This window comes from Hyalella azteca, unplaced genomic scaffold (genome assembly GCF_000764305.2).
Source record: "Hyalella azteca isolate HAZT.00-mixed unplaced genomic scaffold, Hazt_2.0.2 contig10791, whole genome shotgun sequence".
Classification (NCBI taxonomy): Eukaryota; Metazoa; Arthropoda; class Malacostraca; order Amphipoda; family Hyalellidae; genus Hyalella; species Hyalella azteca.
In genome coordinates, this window is record NW_025940812.1 from 228,376 (window position 1) to 237,234 (window position 8,859).

Below are 8,859 nucleotides of genomic sequence, written 5' to 3' on the forward strand. Positions count from 1 at the left end.
CAGTAGCCACTGTAGTAACCCAATTCAGTTCCCAAAAACGAAGAAAGTGTGACCGAAGACCAGCAAGAGCATCTGAGCAAGGTAGAGGAAACAAGGCAGAGTGGTCAAGGCGATGTCCCAGTTTGGCAACTGCATCAGCACGCTCATTACCAATAATACCAATGGGAGCCTTGACCCACTGTAGATGCACGATCTTTGAGTCGTTTAGCCGTATGAGTAGCTCACATATGCCATAGACCAGATCAGAGCAAGTATTGGTGGGATATAGCAAAAGTTGCAAAGCTACAAGAGAGTCAGAACATATTACCCATTGAAGGAAGGAGTCCGCTTCAATCAGTCGCAAGGCCTGCAAAATTGCAATTAGTTTAGCAGAAAGACACTGTGATGTGGATTCAACCGCCATGCAACTGCTTGCCTCACAGATGGAACATAAAGACCACAAGCAACAGACGGACCATCAATCAGACGCGAGCCATCACAATAAACTGCCCTGTGACTAGGGTATTTCTCATCCAGATGAGCTGCAAAAAGAGAAGGAGTGGCAACCTCAGAACCCGATTGGAAGTCAAGACAAATTAGAGAAGACAAACTACACCAAGGAGGAATCAGATCAAACACAGGAGTGGGATGCCTACGACAAGGAGGAAGATCCAGCTCATTCAATATCTGTGGGCCATACTGTAGAGCTGAGGGTGTATCACTAAGAGCAATTTCAGAGGTTCTATCTCCAATTGGATGATATTTTAGGCGTACATACATGCTGGCAACCAGATAGCAGCGTCTCAAACTTAATGGAGGAATTTGAGCTTCTACCTGGAGAGACACTAGCACTACGGGTGTTGTCCGTCGAGCTCCAAGGACAAGACGAAGACAGGCATTCTGCAAGACTTCCAGCTTTTTCAACTGGGCAGATGAAGCTGTTCCATACAGAACACTACCATAGTCTATCTTGGCTCTAATGTAGGCACAGTAGAATAGGCGCAAGAACCGGGAACTTGCACCCCAGTTTGGAGAAGCCATATGTTTTAGCAAATCCATACGTCTCATCACATCTACACGCAGAGAAGTGAGGTGAGGGACCCAATTGAGCCGCAGGGCATCAAGCATCACTCCAAGCAGCTTGTGTTGATGCCTGTATGTGATAGGTTGATGATTATATCTCAGTACTGGAACATTCACTCGTTTAGCCCTAAAATACTGGAAAACTGTTTTTTGGGTATTCACAACTCAGCCCCATGTTGTGCAGTATGAATGAAACTCATTCAAGTATCTCTGCATGAGAGATTTTGCGTCATGCATGGTTGGGCCACGGCAACAGATGGTGATATCGTCTGCATAAAGCAACACCTCTATGCCGGCAAGCTGCGGAGTATCCATTAGCATAAGATTATAGAGGAGGGGACTCAGCACAGCACCTTGAGGCACCTCTGCCAGCATGGGAAGTGCCTCTGACAGCACCCCATTCACTCTAACACGGGCAGTTCGGGAATTCAGGTAAGCATGAAGCCATCGTGACAGGGCTCCACCTATTCCAGCTCGTGCCAGCTTATAGAGAAGTCCATCAATCCATACTTTGTCAAACACCCCCTACAGATCTATATAAACAACCAAACACACTTCAGATGCTGCTTGTGCAGTACGTATCTGACTCTCTAGTCTAATGAGAACGTCCATAGTGCTCTTCTGTCGACGAAATCCACATTGACTTGATGACAGGAGTTTCTTGCGATCCACTATGTACTCAAGACGTGCAGCAACAAGTCGTTCTAGCAGCTTTCCAAGACATGAGAGTAGGGTTATTGGTCGGTAGGATGAAGGATGGCTGGGATCTTTGCCAGGCTTCAAAATGGGGAGAACAACTCCCTCTTTCCAGGATGAAGGCAGCATACCAAGTTGAAAGCTTTGATTGAACAGAGTCAAAAGAGATTCATGGTGCTCACGTTCTAGTGCTTTCAGGAAGCCATTATGGATGCTATCTCCACCAGGTGAGGTCATCCGCATGCATCTCACAGCTCTTTTCAGCTCATCCTTTGTGAATGGACAGTCACATTCCCCACACTCAGCCCAGCTACCGATAATTAGATTGTGCAAGTTTGCTGGAGCTCGAATCTGACCACTTTGCCCACAATCCTGGAAGGTCTGACAAAACAAATTGGCCTTGGCAAGAGTGGTGTGAAGTAGATTTCCATCATCCGCTAAAGGGTAGGCAGGCATTACACAACGGGATCGCAGCAATCATACCTTTCTCCATGCCACCCCAATGGAAGTGGTGTATGTGATTTTAGAGAGAAATTCCTGCTTGTAAGAGCGTTTACGCTTAAGAACACAATTTCGAGCTATTGCTTGGCAACGCTTGTACTCAATGAGGTTAGCCTGTGTTGGATGTTTTTCCAAGGCTCTACGAGCTTGGTGCCTATTTCTCACTGCCTCTCCACAGGCTTCATCCCACCAAGGAGAGGTTAGGCGCTCTGAACGCTTCCCAGTCGACTGGGGGATGCAGGCAAATGCTGTGCAGATGATGCAGGAGGTAGTAACATCTGCTACAAATTCTTCTACTGATACTGAGTGTACCAGAGAAGAGGGAGCAACACTTCTAGAAAGCGTTCTCAAATTCTCATCTGTAATCTTCCATCGAGGAACTGGCATTGATGAAAGAAGATGAAGAGGTATAACTGAGGATGCAGAAATAGGGTAATGATCACTTTCAACATCTCTGAGATGGTCTAAATGAAAGTATGGAGAAACATCAGATGAAATAAGAAATAAATCCAAGCAGCTACCCCTTCCTGTTTGCCTGTCAATGTAAGTATGGAAATCTATTCCATTGAGTAGAGTCAAGTTTGTTGTCAAGAGTAGTTGTTCAAGGGACTGTCCAGTAAAATTTGGTCTGGGCAAGTAGAGGAAAGTAATGGACAATGAGCATTGAAATCACCTGTTAGAATAAATGGGGGAGTAAGCTGATTTGTATAAAGGGTGAATTCTTGAAGAGTTACTGCAGCATTTGGGTTATAATGATTGAGTATTGAGAAGTAGGTGCCTGAAGCCAACTGCAACTTCACAGCCTGCAGCTCCAATACTCCACCAGCAAAGTGATTCAGGTGCACTTCCTGAAAACATACTGACTGACGGACTAAAATACATAAACCACCCCCTCCCTGTGCAGTCCTATTGGCCCACATACAATGATAGCCACATAAGGTGGGAAGATAAGCATCTTTCACCCAGGTCTCTGTGAGACACATAATGCTTGGCTTCAAGCTGTCCAATAATAATTTAACTTCTACAAGACGTGCATAAAGACTGTTACAGTTCAGCGACACCACAGACAAAGACATCAAATCCATATTTACATTAGCTATTTCTGGTTTCTCTGGCAGGTATTTGGACGTCCAGGTTTCTTAGCAGTATCAGCTACAGAGGCCAATGTTGTCTTCTCCTTATAGCCTTTCCTTATAGGACCCAAAACAGGGCTAGGAGTAGGAGGTGATGCTACAGACAACAGATTGATTTTACTCCTGCGGCCATGGCACTTACCAGGAGAGACTGACACCCAGTCCTTGCTACCCGCTCCATCCTCACCAGACATATCCGAATCAGAGACCAACTTAAAGTTGTCAACACCTAGACATGAACCGAGATCCTCATTGCCAGAACAAACACCTGCATCAGGATTAGGCGATGTCACCGTCACACCTAGTGCTGATTCTACATTATCCACAACAACTACAGATGATTTACCAGGAACTATACAATTCAAAGAAGAAGCTGGTAAGGTCAACCCAAAGTGCTTTTGGACTGCAGAGCTTATCAGTGAACGAGATTTGGCAGGAGATTCCTTATGCAAGGGAAGAGCAAATAGATCTGTCAGACAATCAACTAGACCAGAGAAAAACTCAACCGGAGCAGCAAGAAACCCTTGATTTGCCATTACACAGGGAATGGAAGCATGATTAGAGCTAACATTACGATCATCAACAGGAAGTCCACATGAGACCACATCACTAAACAACGGAGGAGCATGAGAAAATCCCTGGACTGGGCTATTCAAACAATGATGGACATCAGCGGACACTCTCATGCTATGCACTCCTGAATCATGGCCCCTTTCATTAAACTTCAGCAAATTATTTTTAGCCATCGGATTTTCACTCCTATTCACAGTAGTGCTACTCAGAGTACTCACCCCACAATTTCTTGGTCTGGCTCTATCTGCATGCCCTGGGCCCTGGGGCCCTCACACAATCTGCCCAATCGGCCTTATGTGGACCACCACAATTTGCACATTTTGGATTCTTGCTGTTACAGTCCTTGTAATGGTGATTTTCTGAGCAAACCAGGCATCTTCTTTTGCTAGTGCAGCCATCAGCAGAGTGTCCATAGCGTTGGCAATTGTAGCACTGCAGCGGTGGAAAAGAGTAAGCTCGTATAGAGTACCGTAGGAGATGTAACCAATTTTCATCTTTGAAGGAAGCTCCCTGCCTTCAAAAGTGACTCTAATTGAAGTAGAAGGAACGCACTTGCCATCAACACTTCTGGTCAGTCTTTCCATTTGTACAAACCTACTCAAACCAGAGACTTGCACTCTCTTCTGCATTGCCCTGATGTCTGCTTCAACATCTACAGGTGATATCACCCCATAGGAAAATCTTGCCTGGTTGGGTTCTGCGCAGGAAACTTTCCAAGGACCTAGTTGTGTCAGCTGAAGCAGGCTATCTATGGTCTCTCCATTACATTGGGCTAGTTGAATAGCTACCAAGCCTTTCCGCCGATTCACACAGACATCATCTACTTGCAGGGATGAGAAAGGTGGAGATTCCAGCGCTGAGCAAAGCAGTTCAGGTGATGTTAGCATTTTCTTTGAGGCTTCATCAGCAGGGCGGATAAGTATTACATGTGCATTGCCACTGGCTTGCACGTCAATAGCAGAGAAATGTTGGGTCACACCAGACTCACCACATTCCCCAGTCAATGAAGACTCAGAGTCAGGGAGCTGGTTTTGCCTCTGCCTCTGATTTACTAGTGTAGACTCAGCATTTGGGCGTTTTCTCACATCAGCTTTCTTTGAAATCATTGAGGAGCTCTCATCAGTAGATCCTTTTCTCTTCCGGGCGGTGTTGATGGAGGACAATCTACAGACATCATTTTTCTCAGAAGGAGGATTAGTGAAATCACTTCCACAAAATTTCTCAAGTTGGGAGTTGGTTAACACATGCGCATGACTTTGAGTAGTGTTTTCAGGAATGGCGCCAGGATTGATGAGATCGGCCGATTCTGCACATTGAACTGGTGCAGCCATGACACACGCACTTGTTAAAGTAAACCGCTTGATTTTTTTATAGTTGGTTTTGGAGGCTTCCAGTGCTTGTGCACTGCCCAGCCTGGTCTCTGTCACTCATTTGATGAAAGACTATGCACCGTGCAAAGGGGCTCAATGCCCCAAGTACCTTATATGCAGCATGCAGTGCACCCAACATCCAGACATTTGGTCACCCAAGCTTGATGCTTTCCTCCCGAGGGCTTTGTTTTTTTTTTCTTTTCAAATTTGCGGGAGCCTCTGGAGACTAGTCCAATGCGGCCCCACGACCGAGTTTTGAGTTATAGTTGTTAATTACTTTAATTAATCACTTAAATTACTTTAATTAATCACTTTATAAGTAATAATATCACTCGTTTGCTTGAATCGCAAATTCACTAAAAACTTAATAGCAAAGAAAACTCCACAAAAATTCATTGAATCGCAAATTCACTAAAAACTTAATAGCAAAGAAAACTCCACAAAAATTCATAGTATCTTTAAAGAAAACGTTTCGATTAGAAAACTTGAAAAACTGTTGAAACTCTATATAAAAATAAAGTCCGATTTATTATTTCTAAAATTCATAATACAGGAATTTTTCCATCAGTGAAGGACATACATTAATAAGTTTTTAAATATCATGACAAAATATCACGAATTGTGAGTTAAAACGTTAATAGGACTGGACAAGTAAATTTTTTCTTAATTTACCTCACGTGAAAAGTTTTGTTCTCAATACTAAGGGGGATATGCGATTCCATATCTTACTTCGCGGTAACATGGATAAAAAAATAAGTTCATTGTTAGTACATTCATTACTGATACAGAAACGTTCATGGTGCTCATCGGTACAGACTACTGTGTACTTACTCATTAAAGTTATCTCTGTTTAAGGATGAGTACATATTGTGTGTACTTAACCGTTCTTGGAGAAATATAAACATACATCTTTGGTACTAATCATAACCGCAATCATATATGTCAACTCAATGCTCTGGTTGCTAGAGGCAAATGTCTACTGAGGATAGTGTTGCATCTTCCAACGCACAAACATGTTTTAATTTTGAAATAAACGCGTTTATATATTGCAGAAATACAATTAATCTTATGTTTCGCAAAAACGGCCACCGATCATCAGAGTTCTCCGAAACGTGTCAAGACATTGTATCAGTCGGAGGTGCAGCGCTGGCTTGTGCTTGTACACGGGGATAGTGCAGACGGCTAGTAAATCTGGCAAGTGTCGGTCGCTTGGTGACTATCCGGCAAGTAAGCCTGTACACACGAGGAGAGTAGAAGGTGCCGCTATCTTCTCGTTCGCGCCCGCCAGTGCGTCGTTAGAAGTCATCGAGTGAGGTCTGCGAAGATAGATAGTGGGATCACCTTCAACAACTCGAGTCTGTACATCGTTTTTATACTCTTTATTCTAACCTTTAAAAATGCAACGTCGGGAAAAACTAAACCCTGACATAAGGCCTTCTTCCAGTTTCAAAATACTCGTTTCTCTCTTCATTTTGTTGGAGTAACCATCATGGCAAACATTCCACTTTAATTCATATTTTTGGGATATTTCAAAAAATAATTGAATATCGCCTGGAATCCATTTTGTTGGATTCCTCTTAGAAACATTATCGTTCAAACAAGCCATGATTCACTTGACCCAAGATACTTATTAAGGTGCCTGCGTTTTTATCCGACTGGTGTCATAAATAAACAGAGTTTTCCGTTGAGCGAAGCGTTCGCTAACCGAGGTTCTACTATTGCATACTCGCGTATTTATACTGGAACTGACGAGTCTTTTGTGAATGAATGCACATTGATATCTCTTTCTAATATATTGTGCTGCAGCTCCTTTCTAAAATGCCATATTGCTAGTAGGTCTATGGCAGTGGTCCTTACCTTCAGGATCCCCCGGTTAACAAGTACCCAGAGTTCATTAAGAGACACACATCCAAGGCCATGCTGGAAGCACCACCTACCTACGGCAACCAAGTGCCGTTCACCAGCGACACCGATAAATGAACTAAGCTTTCCGAACCCACTGCTCGATCTTCTCATCTCGATGCCGCCATCATTGCGCATACAGTGGCGCATACCACTGCGCTACAGTGGTGCCCACACTATGTGCGTGACTTCCGATAATTAACTTCCAATATGTAGATGGAGTCATGTTTAGCACTTACGTTACATTTTATTTTCATCGAAGTTGAAGGAGCTCTGGAAGACGGTCCAAGGTAATGAAGGTATGGCTCCACGACAGGATGGTGAAATTCGCGTAACTGTGAAACGTGGTAAAGGGAGTGAAAAATCCCTGCCCACTGGGCCACTGACCTGTGGCTGTCAATGAGGTGTCACAAAAAAGTCTGTAAACCACTGATCTAGTACACCATTTTAAAGGGAATAGAATAGAAGTGTTGGCACTGAAAAAATAGGCTCATTGCCTGTTGCCGATTCTTGAATTTTTTGTGACTTGATTCAATAACTAATACTTTTTCTAAATGATGGGAGCGAAAAATTTTTGGATTCAAGTTAGTTAGTTTAGTGGCCAAATTTTTACTAGCGTTTCAGCAATTTAGCTATCTCGCACCGAAAGTCAAGATAAACATCACCAAGGAGGTGAAAGGACTCAGTTATCGAAAGATTCTCAAATCAAAAATTGTGTTCATCACCCACAAAGGGGGCAAAAGGTCTCAATTGTCCAGCCCGCTGAAACTGGCTCGAAAGAAGCAGCGTTAGCATCTCAAAGAGACGAAGTGATAAGTAGGGACAGGTAACTAGCAACAGAAACGAAGACACTCGAACAAGAGCTCGCTTACGCGGGACGCTGGTCGCCCGCACGAATGAGACAGAGAAGGGAAATGTAAGGAATCCTACCTACTTAATAACTTAATGTAAGGGATCCTACCTACATAATAACTTAATGTAAGGAATCCTACCTACATGATAACTTAATGTAAGGAATCCTACCTACATAATAACTTAACCCCACAACAGAGACCTGCAGTCAGACTCAGCGAGTTCAGCGGTGGGGCGCTCAGGAACAATCCCCCTAGGAGCGCGAAATTCCATAGGGCTTCTGCCGAGCACAGACACGCGTCAGAAACTTCTAGAACAAAAAAAAAAAAAAACAATCACAGAATTAAATGTTAGTAAGTAAACGAGGATGATGGATTACATATTGAAAAAAGCCTGTAACTGTCATGCAAGAGGATAGCTTCTCGATACTCCAACAGCACAGGGAGAGGTTGGGTTTTCAGGAATATTTACCAATGAAATGCATTGTTCGGATAAGAATTGTGTACTTTGCATGACAAATTACGAAGACAAAACATCGCAACTATAATGGCTGGTTTGGGGCGAATAAAGCACGCTTTTAAAGGGTTAGAAAGCAAAGTTAACTCTAAAACACATTCATTTATAATGTTCATAGTATATAAGTACATCCGCTACTTCCACAATAATAAGGAATTGCCATGAGCTTATAAAATTAAGACATTTAATACAAGAAAACTTGAATAAATTGCCAATATAAATTTCACGATGATTTTATGCAGTCATACTACCTA